Source organism: Copidosoma floridanum, unplaced genomic scaffold (genome assembly GCF_036245765.1).
Source record: "Copidosoma floridanum isolate Cflo_tuat_1 unplaced genomic scaffold, Cflo_Japanese_pri ptg000011l, whole genome shotgun sequence".
NCBI lineage: Eukaryota > Metazoa > Arthropoda > Insecta > Hymenoptera > Encyrtidae > Copidosoma > Copidosoma floridanum.
Window position 1 is genome coordinate 12,695,464 of NW_028321888.1, and position 12,642 is coordinate 12,708,105.

The 12,642-nt window shown below is 32.6% G+C and overlaps 1 protein-coding gene across 2 annotated transcripts in view; it reads left to right on the plus strand.

Moving 5' to 3' along the window:
- The window catches only part of LOC106644320 (sodium-independent sulfate anion transporter), a 35,507-nt gene that overhangs the window by 4,915 nt on the left and 17,950 nt on the right, over positions 1–12,642 (plus strand). The gene's annotated exons all lie outside the window — the stretch shown is intronic.

The following is a 12,642-nucleotide window of genomic DNA, read 5'->3' on the forward strand; positions in this document are numbered from 1 at the left end:
TAAGATATATTTATAATTGTTTAACTATGATATTAAAATATTATAAATTATTTTCATCTCAATGTGTAAACAATAAATTGTTCCAATATTTGATACAAAACAATTTGTTATGTATAAAACATAAATTTGTTCGTGAAATTATAAATTCACTCATTTATATAAAATTTTCTATAAATAAGGTTTTTGCTTCTTAAAATAATACAATTTTTAATTTATTCAGGAGCAACATTAAACATTTAATATCAGAGAAGTCGACTACAGCTTTACAAAAATCGAACAAAGTAATTATTATAATCCATTAATCATTATTAATATAAAAAATTTAATAAGTTTTAGTTTAGGACTTTATTATATTGGGAAAAAACTTTGCTAATAGATATAGCTTCAGTTTTGTTTTTTACAAATTTGGTACTGTTTAAAATTCAATACATGATTTTTATATTCTTTGGATTCAATAACATTTATAAGATTTTAAAAAACAATTTTCTATACAATGCAGCACGAAAATTCCTATTTCTCCGAAAGATCTAGTTAGCAAATGTTTGTATATCAACAAAGATCTATACACTTCATATTTCATGTTTCCTGTAAGGAAAATTCCAATAACATTTAAAATATATAATGACCCTAATAAAATGAAGCTTAGTACATATTATATTGTTTTATGTATACGTTCCGAAATAACACACTTTTTGGTTGGCTACTTTCAAATACCTAAGCCAATTTTAATTTAAAAGGTCCATATTTTCACACTCTAGAAGACACGATAAGTACAACTAAAAATTATGATCAGTGAAAATTGTCCACCCACTTTCGAAAATCAGAATATGGAAACAGAAAAACATAACTACATTTGAAAAATGACAAATCGCAAATCGTATAAACCAAAAACAATGTGCCTTATTAAACAGAATTCCATCACTCTCAGACCTAACTAATTACACACAAGTGCTCACTCATACACAATCACACTGGTCACTGGCGCACAAAAACACAGAGTGAGAGAGAGGTGCTAGCGCACATTTTTGGGAGAATTAGTACTCTTATTGTAAAGCTGTAAAAACACATTAACAATATATTTTGGGAGCAACATTAAGTTTCTTATCCATTACAATATTTCGGCTACTCTGCAGAAAAAGCAATCGGAAATAAAAAGTGTTTTTGTTCAATTTTCTACCAAGTTACAGCACAACCGGATGTGTTACGTATGGAGCAATCTGATTTCGTAATCCACCAGCAAAGAGCAATACACGGTGGCATGGTCTTATGTTGCAGCTGTAACATCCACACCATTGTAAATAAGTTTCACTCTTGTCACAAACATGTACACTTACAGTGGTGAGCTGTGTTACAGTCCTCCACGTGATCCAGTGAACTCCGGTGCGCACTTGCTGTATCGGTGTAAGAGCAAAAGAGAGATGTAAGTTATGATAAGAGGTGAATCGTGTTACCACCAAATCTTTACTGACACGCAGTAGTCACTGCTACGTGAAGATTACCATGTGCAATATGATAATATGTTTAGGCACAGATGCCCACTGTATAATTATTCTAATTATTATGTTATCTGAAAACTTTGTACTATTGGCTCGACTATTGGTTAATTTTTCTTTACTGTTTACACACCATATCATTGTTATTGTTATAAATAGTGATTTTTATTGCAACTACAGATAATTTTGTGGCTTGCACATTAGAAGTTAGTCTAAAGTAATAAAAATTTTTTTGTCGTAAGTAAAAAGTCCCTAGACAACGGAGTAATATCAGATTTTGTTTTTAATGAGGGGCCAAAAGAAGTGTGTCACCATCTGAATGCCATTATTTAAATTAAGAGCCTAAGCTATTTGTATCAATCTTATTATTACTTAAATGCAAAAAAAAGATGCTAAAAGTTATAAAACAGCTTAATCTTCCACTTCAAGGGTTTTTATAATGGGATCATTTAATTGACCATCAATTAAATGGCCACAAATATGAAAAAATGTTACAAGCGGAGTTTGAAGAACATATAATATCTCATGTTGGTTTTCACTTGTATTGTGAAGTTTTTCCTGTGTCATAACACAATAATCCTAACTCGACAATGTCAGGGTCATCTAGTATTCGCTCACGTGTGCAATTCCTGAGGTAATACGAGTCGATGTTTTATAGCGTACAACGTGTTACGGAATTTTAATTTGTTGCACGGTGTTAACTGTTTCATCTGTTACCGGAGATGTCATGGTAATCCTACACCTAATATAGGTACAGTGTAAGATTCGGGTCAACGTTTGCTATAATATTATTTTATCATGTTGTGAAATCATCGTCTTCTTGACTGTTTTTGTATAGTCCCCTATACAATTATAACTATAAACAGTTATTCACTCGCAGATGTTTGGGTTGTAGTGCATTTTCATCTGATAATACAAAGTAAAACAAAACAACGACACTATATCTCGTATTTACTTGTACGACACATTACAATTTTATAGAAAAAAATTTTTTTTTTTTAAATTATAATTTTCCTGTATCGGAGCTGTTGAGCTCATCATTTTTTCGCTGCATACAGTATATTATTTTTATTTTATCGACTCGTTTTTGTTAGTAGGTTGTCTTCAGTTTTATACCATCCAAATTTCATGCCAACAATCGCAAACGCTGGTGCTCTCATACGAAGTTTAGTGTAGTACACTATTTACCAGCGAAAGGCAACGTGTAATCACATCAGAGTCAGTTACTCTGATTGGTTAAGTGAGGGGGAAAAATGATATCATAAAAAGTACAGAGGTTCTTAGGTATGGGATGATTTCTCATATACTCTCTTATATATTTATAGAACGTGGACGCACAATATTAAGTTGGAGTAGTTTTTTTTTTTCTTTTTTTTTTCATTACTATAGGACTTATTTTAAATAAAAAAGACTGTTTTTTTGGTAAATTATTGTCTACACCTCCAATGTAGTGTGCAATTTTTCAAAATACTTGTATAGTCACAGAGTATTTTATCAATCAGTTTTATGTGTTTTATGTACACGAACTTTCTGATCACTTGATCTCTACTAAGTATAGGGGCATGAAATACAAAATATAATTCATGACTTGAATGTTAGGATCTATAAGTAATAGATTTGACGCTATGGGTAAATTATACGTTTTCTGTAAAATAGTTCATATCATCAAAGTTTTTAGTCAATATTATTTATAAGACATTCCCCCTTACTGAGGTAATTAGCTCTTATATTCTGTCAAAAAAATGCAAAATGTCTTATGAAAACACGTTATTTACGCATAATACCTAAGTCAAATATCTGAAAAAAATGTAGTGAAACAAAACTTGAAGTTTACAACGAAAATAATCCACACATATTCCATTGACTAAAGTTTGAAATTTTTTTATTAGCGTTTATGAACGCACGGGCGTTATGATGAGCAGTGTTAGCTACGTGTATGTACCAATCAGTCGATAATTTATGTTGGTAACAATACGTGAATCATAAGAATATTTTTTAAACAAAAAATCATCGTCAATTTCAAGGTCTTAAAAAAAAATGTCAATATTTTAAATCACTCCATCCAGCTTGCTTTTACTTAAACCATACTACCTATTGAGGCAATCCAAACATTTTTTCAATAGATAACAAAAAATTGCTTATCATCTTGGGAATTGACAACAACAGAATACGAGTACATCGTTTATTTGAAAATCCAAAGCATATGTCGCTCCAAGGTTTGACTGAAATGTAGTATTTTTACGTACTTTACAACTTTTCTATTGATCTGTAATAGACCGCAGCATACTTTGACGAATATTGTATAATTGTATAATACGATTGGAAACTCTACACACTATCTCTGTCATCTTTATATCCTTGTACATAATCCAAAGGATACCCCAAACTAACAGCACACAGGAATTTAAATACGTAGGTGTTAACTGTTATTGTATCTATGTATTTTTTTAATCCAGTCATCTGTAGACGAGAAAGAGGACATTGAAGGAAAAAAAAGCACAAGCAATCGACAAGTTTATTCAAATAGCATAAGGAAAAAACCACTTTCGGTAAGTCTCAGTTTTCCCTGGTTTGGATGGTTGGGAGACCAAAAGTAAAAAACACGTGCTTACGTCCAATCTAGAGTCCAAAAATTAATAACTAGACAAGTTCTACTTGGTTCTCGAAAGAGCTTGCGGGTTTTTTTACTGAAACGAACTCAACTGAACAATTATAATACACGTGTATCTATTCCAGTGCCCATAAATGATGTTAAGCGTCCATACAACTACAGTAGTTTATAAACGCTATTTCACGTGACGGTAGTTTGAATATCCCCAATAGGAATTTTGCATGAAACATTATATTAGATCCATCAAGTGGTAATTAAAAAATTTTGGACACATGTTTTTTTTTCCCTTTTTGATACAAACGAAAATTGTTGGAAATATAACCCAATAAAGCATATAAAGAAAGGGGATACAGGTGTTTCATAACGCTTTCTCTTTAATTTCAGAGCAATAATTGAGTGTCAAGAATACAATAATACAAGCATTTACGTATCAGCATAGCGAAAAAATTAATTGAAAAATACACGTCTCAAAACATTCGGTTACCAGATTTTAGAGGTAAACTTTTTACACAGACAATAGGATTCTCTCAAGATGATAACAGGTTCCGCTTCGTCTTGTATACATTTTGAGGCGTAAGCACGTGCTTCTCCCGCGTGAAATTCGCACGCGGGCGCGTGCGGATGCTTATGAATTTTTCACCTCAATAACTCGCATACTTAAACTCCCTCGTGCCGTTTGAACTAACGATGAAATAAACACTCGTGAGGCACGTGAGAGTAGGGGTGTTAATTGCGTGGACGAAAACGTCAGAGAGATTTTTGGAATGCCCAGACAAACAGAGAGAGAATGACGGAGTTACGCTGGTGGTGAATTAGTTGTAACGGGACTGTCCTGATATCTCGATATGCGTTCAGCAAAGTATCGAACGAGAGACCAATCTCTTTGGAAAATCATGTTAACAAAAAAAAAATTATCATTTTACACTTTGTATTTTCAGGACAAGGCACTTACTTCAGATAACGCATTTCTGGGAAGCTTTGCGACATTTTTTCTTTCAACCATATTTTATAAGTTATTACACTCGAAACATGGCACGTCCTGGATATGTTTTTAAAAACTGTCAATATCGATTGTTGCTGAGCTCTATTGGCGGGAGACTTTAGTTGAACGTAAATGGTTGTAAAAAATTAGTAATTATGATTCAAACAAAAAATTTACTTTGATTCAATTTGCTTTACAAAAATTTCTAGAAGTTTAAATGTAAACGAAAACAAATTGGAATTGAAATCTAGTCAGTTTATGTTTTAATTAATATTTTAACCTTGGATAATTCAATTTACACTTCAGAGCTCCAAATTATTTTCAGTTAAAACTACTAGCTCTAAATTATCGTTTCAACCCTGTACCACAACTAAAATCACAATTAATTATTTTGAACGCTATTGAGTAACATTCCATAGGAAAATTCAATCAGTACGAAAAAAATTATTCTCAAAGCTTCCGTAGATTATAGGTATGTACTTTTTGTTGCAGTAATAGTATCATTTTATTATTTCCTTCTCATACGCGAGTAGCAGCGAGTAATAAACGTGTTTCATCAAACAAACAGCATCGTAAGAACTGAGATGAAACTAGTTTTAAGGCATTAAAAACCGACGATTCAAAATATTGCTCAGGAGCAGTTTAAATGAGGAAATTATATTACCAGCGCAAGTGTTCGAGTTTTATGTAGGGACGAATGGGTTATTTCATTCAAAAGTTAGTTATGAAATGTTGTAATTAAAATTTCGCGAATATTATTAAAAATCGAGCTTTACACTTAATCAGCTTTCATAGTTATACGTTTTTAGTATAGGCAACTAAAAGTACTTGTCCGTACTCCCTATTGAAATGAATTACCAAAACCAATAAGTGATTTCTATACGGCACAAACAAACACTTTGCTAATCTCATGACATTTGTGACTCAGAAGGTAATATTAATTCGATTGTTGGGGAATCATGGGCTGAGATTTTTTCGACAAGGATTCCCAGAGGGTGTCAGCAGAAAAATGGATTCAATTGTTTTTTTTTTCATAAAAGTACTAAAGTGATGACTTTACTTTGTTGCGATACAAGCCCCTCATGTAAGCCACCTGCGTAATTTGCGTTTTTCTTTAGTATATCGAATACAAGTGAAACAGCCACGAGCGATTGAAATTTTTCCACGCTGATATACCCTATACGACCAATTTTCTAGCTCACCTTTTCGTGATTCCAAAGGCATTTTGTGCCTTTCGATAAACATAAAAAATGTAATCAATCCTCCGATAGCTCGTTCCTTTTGATCGAAAATAGTAAAATAAAAACGATACATTCTTATTGATCCGGGTGGTATCCGGTTAGAGAAAATGCAAAACAATGTCCTCTAAAAACAAATCTACTGTTGCCAGGTCTAAATATTGGTAAAAAAATGCTCAAATTTATTTGTAACCATTCACTAAAACTACTTTTTATAAATTGAACATTTTTTGTTTCAGCTTCTGTAACTATTACTACACTAAAGTCTCTAACAAATTTTTTCTAAAACCGAATACACTCTTTTAAAACGTACAGTGTTTGAGATACTAAATGGCCCAAAACGTTTGGAAACTTTGTAAAGGGATGTTTGAAAAATCACTCAGAAGTTTGACAACATTCAATTAACATTATTAATTTTTGTATCGTTTTTCAGGGTTGAAAGTTGCTATTTTTTCGAACTTTAAACAATTGATATGTCGAAAACTATGCATTTCAAAGAAAATTTGCAAGAAATCTAATTTGTTTTGAACCATTCTAAAAATCTAAAAAATATATTCCACAGCATGATAAACATTGTTACGATTAGTTTAAAAAAATGCTTTCAATATTTGTCTTTTTTTTTTTTTTTTTTTTTTTTTTACCAAATTTTAGACCTAGCGACAGGTAAATTTTTGGGACAATTTTATGTGTGATGTGCAAGAAAACTGAATGTGAATAACATATGATCCCCACCATCGCCAACAGTCGAAAAATCATAAATAAAAAAACAGTCTTATCGAAGTCATGTACCGTAACGAAACAAAACACCGACTACGCGTAATACATACACATTGGCCCATTACATATGTCATTGAACAAGAAAGGGATAAAGATCCACGTGTGTATACATGCTCTTCCTTAGCCAACTGTAAAATCTGTGAAACCACGAACTCGCAAACGGAGCCGAGATGCAACACGTGCGAAAAAAGAATAGCTGTTGCTATTGTATAGGCGTACGATACAAAAAAGAGCTTCAGTCGCACGCTTTGTCCTCCGAGTGGGTCTAATGACAGCACGTGCGTACAATACCTGTCTCTCTACTGCGTGATAATATGCGACAGCCTGGAGGCATCATTTTTTTCTTTTTACTAACGAGGGTATAGGTGAGAGCTGCAGTTACGACCATCACTATAAACAATTCCTTAGGTGGATCTTGAAATTAGATTGATTATGAAGTGTTACTTACTTTTTTATGTTAATTACTTATTCATTTTTTTCATGTGAATTTCGTTTCTCATAGAAATACATTTTTGAAGTTATTTATGATGTAGGTATAGTTATTCTAAATTGAGAGTATGAAAAATTGCTGACAGATGCATTTCTTCTATACAAAGATAGCAACTGATTCGGCACTTTTTACACATTTTCAATTGCATACCAGGAATCAAACAAAGTGCATCAACTATGTTTGAACATTGTCTACTTGAGGCAACTCCGGTGTGCTAAGGATGAAATTAAGAAAACGTTTGTGTTTTTTTGATTGTAAGTAAAATTTTGTCGGCAGAAAATTCAGCTGATACAACTTTTCGAAACTAACCAATCAAAAAATATTCTTATTTAAAAAAAAAAAAAAAAATACTAATAAATAAAAGTTATCTTTGAATGGTAATAGTCATTCACGTTACAAGTGCGGAAAAGAAGATTTCCCGCCCGAGTCGTGATTGACTCGCACGAGTGGCCAAAGTTGCTGGGAACGAGTGCCAATTGAGCACACGAGTGTAATCTCACGGCATGAGTTACTGGCATCGGCCACGAGTGCGAGTCAATCTTAACTCGTGCGGGAAATCGTCCGCACGAGTTACGTACAAGATTTTTCGTAATATGTGAAAGGGAAATTGATATAAATTTTGAATAAGTAATTTAAATAATTACTTTGAAGCTTACATACTTTACATTTTTTGTCCATACGAACTGAACACAATAAATATTCATACAATGAATTTATCCATTATTGAAAGATAGTTGAATCTAAAGTAAGAAATAAATAACTTTCAAAATAGGTTGTGCGGGGTCCAAGGGTGGTGGGGGATCAGGGGGCAAAGCCAGCGGGGTCCAGTGGGGGGTAGGAAAGGTGAAGCCCCCTCGCTCCAAAAAATTAAATGATCGTTCATTTTAAAAAAATTTTACAACCATTTTCCAAACAAAAAAATAAACTTGATGGAATGAGGGTATCATTATAAAAAAAAATTACTACCAGAGGGAAAACTGTGCTAGGCTTTATCCTTGTAAAAACCAAACTGACTCTATTATTGATTTATTGGCTGTTCAGCGCAACAAAAAAAGTAATTGTTCTTAAAAAAAAAACGTTTCTAATTTTTTAAAAACTATATAAATAAACCTGATTTAATTAGAATTTTATTTGAAAAATCTTGTGTTTTAACTGTCTTATTAAATAATATTAAAATTAAATGGAATATGATTTATTACAGGTTCAAACAGAGTATGTGCAAGTTATTTTTAATTAATATTCCATATGTATTCAAGAATTTGTTAGTTACTTTTTTAATAGCGTATGATTTTTTGTCAGTTTTTTATGAAAGTTTACAAAAATATTTTAAGGAATGTGGAAAAATATTTTCTGCACACTGGAAAATATTTTTCCACCCTCGGGTGGTTTTGGGAGGCTGGTAATTCCTCGGGCGAAAAAGCAGTTTTCTGGAACTCGTTCGAAAAGTCTCCTTTACGAACCTCGTTACGTCCCTCGCCTTCGGCTCGAGCCGCAAACCTCTTGGTTCGCAAACAGAGACTTTTGAAACTCGTAGGAAAACTACTATTTTGTCATAGTGTGCGGAAAATAGGTATTTCCATACAAGTTTTTTCGCAATAAGTGTGAGGAAAATAGGTGTTTTCCGCACTGATATTAGTGTAAAAAATCGATTTTCCCACATAGTGTGCGGCAGAGGTGTGCGGCAAAGGTTTTTCCGCATACTGTGCGGAATGTAATGAATTTTAATTTTTTGTATAATCGCATTTTTACCACCCCTTGGAAAGACATGAATTGACTATCTTTAAAATTTTACATCCGATTGGGCTAAAATTTGGTTTGTATAACTTATGTTTCTGATTTACGTGTGGTCAAGAAAAATTGTAGATCCTCCTGTTCTACGTTTCAGAATTTATAGTTATATCTAAAATATAATCATCATAGTTTAAACAACAACAATTTTAAAAAATATGTGTAAAATGATGTAATAGTGCTAATATTGATGTTTCAACAAAAATTTTTTCAACTCATACAAATATGGTCATACTTTTTTGCTCAAGTAAGAAGGTGTGGCAATCGTGCATTGGATGTAAAATTTTTATTTTTTGAATTAGTTTAGCCACTGATTTATAATTTTTTTTGTTTTAGCATGATAATTATCTTGATAAAATTAATACTTTTAAAATTTCTAATAAAATACCTAAATTGCATCATGACTTTCAATGCCTACAGCATAAGTAATACGTGTTACAAAGACCCACTCTTGTTTTCTCAGTAAATTGCATCAGAAATAAAACCAACCATAAACACGTACACACAAAAAAGAGGATGTGGCTTTGATCCCTCAGTTACACGATCCTGCATACAAAAAGGTACTGCGCACATAGCAGCACTAGCCGAAGGATCTCGCATGTTTTTGGGCCCAAGATGAAAGGGAGGGAGGAAAAACACAGCATCCTGCAGGTGTTTCTATTTTTTCGACCTTGACCAGTTTTCGGATCCTTTTGTAATAATGGCGTGCACGTGCACGCCCGAGACACCATAAACAACCCCCGCCCCCCCTTTTTTTTCAGCCCACCGTGACCACCTATAATGTATTTTAATAGCTACGAACACAGGGTACCTAATGGAGCGCGCGGTGGCTCAGTCGGCTAGGTCGTGGATTGACATGGGGGGGAGACCGTGGTTCAATTCCCGGCCATAGTGCGACTTTTTCGGGCAAGTACCTCTGTGCTTTTTCACCACGCAATGCTCCTCGAGGAGGGTTTAGGCGACCTTCTCGCAGCATAATTGCCTAATTTCCCCTTACCCCCTCCCAGTAATGGAAGGCCTCCCATCCCTCTTCCCTTCCTTCTCCCAAGTGCTAAGTGCCCATAGTAGTGCCCTTATTAAAGGAGTCGGACGTAGAGCACTCTTATTGATGCGTAGCTCCTTAGGATTTCTGTCATGAATCCTGTCTAAGCATTATAGAATGCACACGTTATGGACACGATATTTTAAGTCGTAAGATGTGCTGTAAATAGGTATGCTACTTCGTAATATTAACTTTCGTCTTGCTACGCAAAACGAAGGTACCAATTTCTCCCCACACAAGCATAAAAATAAAAAAAATGTACAAAATTATATACACGTAAGCAACGGAAGAAGTCTTACGTCTCATGTTATGCCTTGGATGACAATTAAGCTCGAGACCTGTGACATTCTCAAGTTTGTCCCCTATACGTGTATTATCACTGAGAGAAGGATTTGTTAGTAATTAACTTCACATGTTAAGTATTAACTTATGCATCATATGCATCCCCGAAACCATACGTATTTTAATAGTTAAAATATCGATGTTTCATTCTAATATTTTGCCATAATAAAAATGATATTTGAACTGATAAATTTTCAACTTCGTTTAAGTTTTTATTACACAAAGTAGAGGACTGCACGTAATCTTATTGTTTTATCATTGCATAATATATTGTTTTAATGATATTAGAGTAGTAAAAGTATTAAATATGTTGTGTTAACTATTAACATACCGTCTGTGTCAGTTAAAATTTAAAACGTTATAAAGCACATGTAAACTAATTTTTTGTTAACATACTTTTACGTTGATAGTAAACAAATCCTTCTCTCAGTGACGCACCATTTTTAACAATACATAACAATATATTTGCGAATATCTGATCTGTTTGGCTAGACCCAATAGGGTATTTCCTTTTGGAACTGTCACAAGCCAACAAATAACAAATAACAAAGATGTTTATACTCTCATTGGGTACGGAAATTTTGGTTAGGGAGCTTAATAATTATATTTTAAAAATAACCATTAATTTCGTTGGATTAAATCGAAAAAACTTTTCAATCGCTGTTTCTACATATATATTGGTTATCGTAGAAAATTAAAATAGCCACGATAATATTTCTTTGTGTGTAGAACACATTTTCCTTCTGTTTTTGACGTTTTCATCCACGACAAGTTTATATATTGAATTCTATTATTCATCAAATAAAAACGCGAAGTATCTGTTGATCATTTGTTATTTTTTATGTTGTGAAATAATCCCATGACAATTAAAAATCACCTGTTTTCTGAAAATCACTCATTTGCTTGAACCTGTGTAATCAAATAAACCATCTTTTAAACTTTCCATTGCCTTCTTCGATGGAAAAAAGTATCAAATTGAGGACTTTTTTTACTTTCCATAAAAGTACAATTATGTTTTCGTTATATTTTCATCGGGAAGTATATATTTTCTGAAAAAAAAGAATATTTAATGTTATTAAAAAAAGTAGTGAAAACGAACTATCTGTTACTTTTAAGAATGAAATGGATTTTTATTGGACAAGAGTAAATGTCAAACGAAATGAAAATACTTGTTATGCTTGACATAAAATAACACAACAGAAATTACTTCAAAAACGAGCATTTTGATAGATTGAATAAAACGTGAAATATTTAATCTTAATAATTTAAGGGGATATAAGATCTGATTAATATTGAAAATATCAATTCTATTTTACTGGAGATTAATAATGGCATGTAATTTCATTCCCTCTTTCATCTGTAGGGTCGGATCTTTTAAACCTTTTTTTAACGTGCTCTTCCTATAAAATGGCTTTCATCCACGGTAATGTAATTCAAATCTCACTCTTCTGGTAATAAAGGCGTTGGACTATATGGCCTGTAACTCACACAAAGGGTAGCAAGTACAGCAATATATGCAGATAAAATTTACTCCAATTTCGAACGAAGTAGATGTTGGCTTCTCTACAAAGAATGAAGTTAATGTAGTGTAAATGCATTAAATATATTTAAAAAGTACATATTTTTCCTCAAGGAAAAAACTTTTAGCTCCATCCAATGTACAGGCTCTAAGTTCCTTTAAAAAGTAAAAGGACATTTTTGTCTTGTAGTACAAAATTATGTTTTGTGGTATCCTATTTCATTTTTTAAATTTTTTACTCCAGATACTGCTCTCTGCTTATATTTATAAAAAAATAGTTAAATATAATTTACGATAAAATGACATGCTCACAATTAACAATGTATACATGTCAAAAAAATTATAACTATGGTACTCATT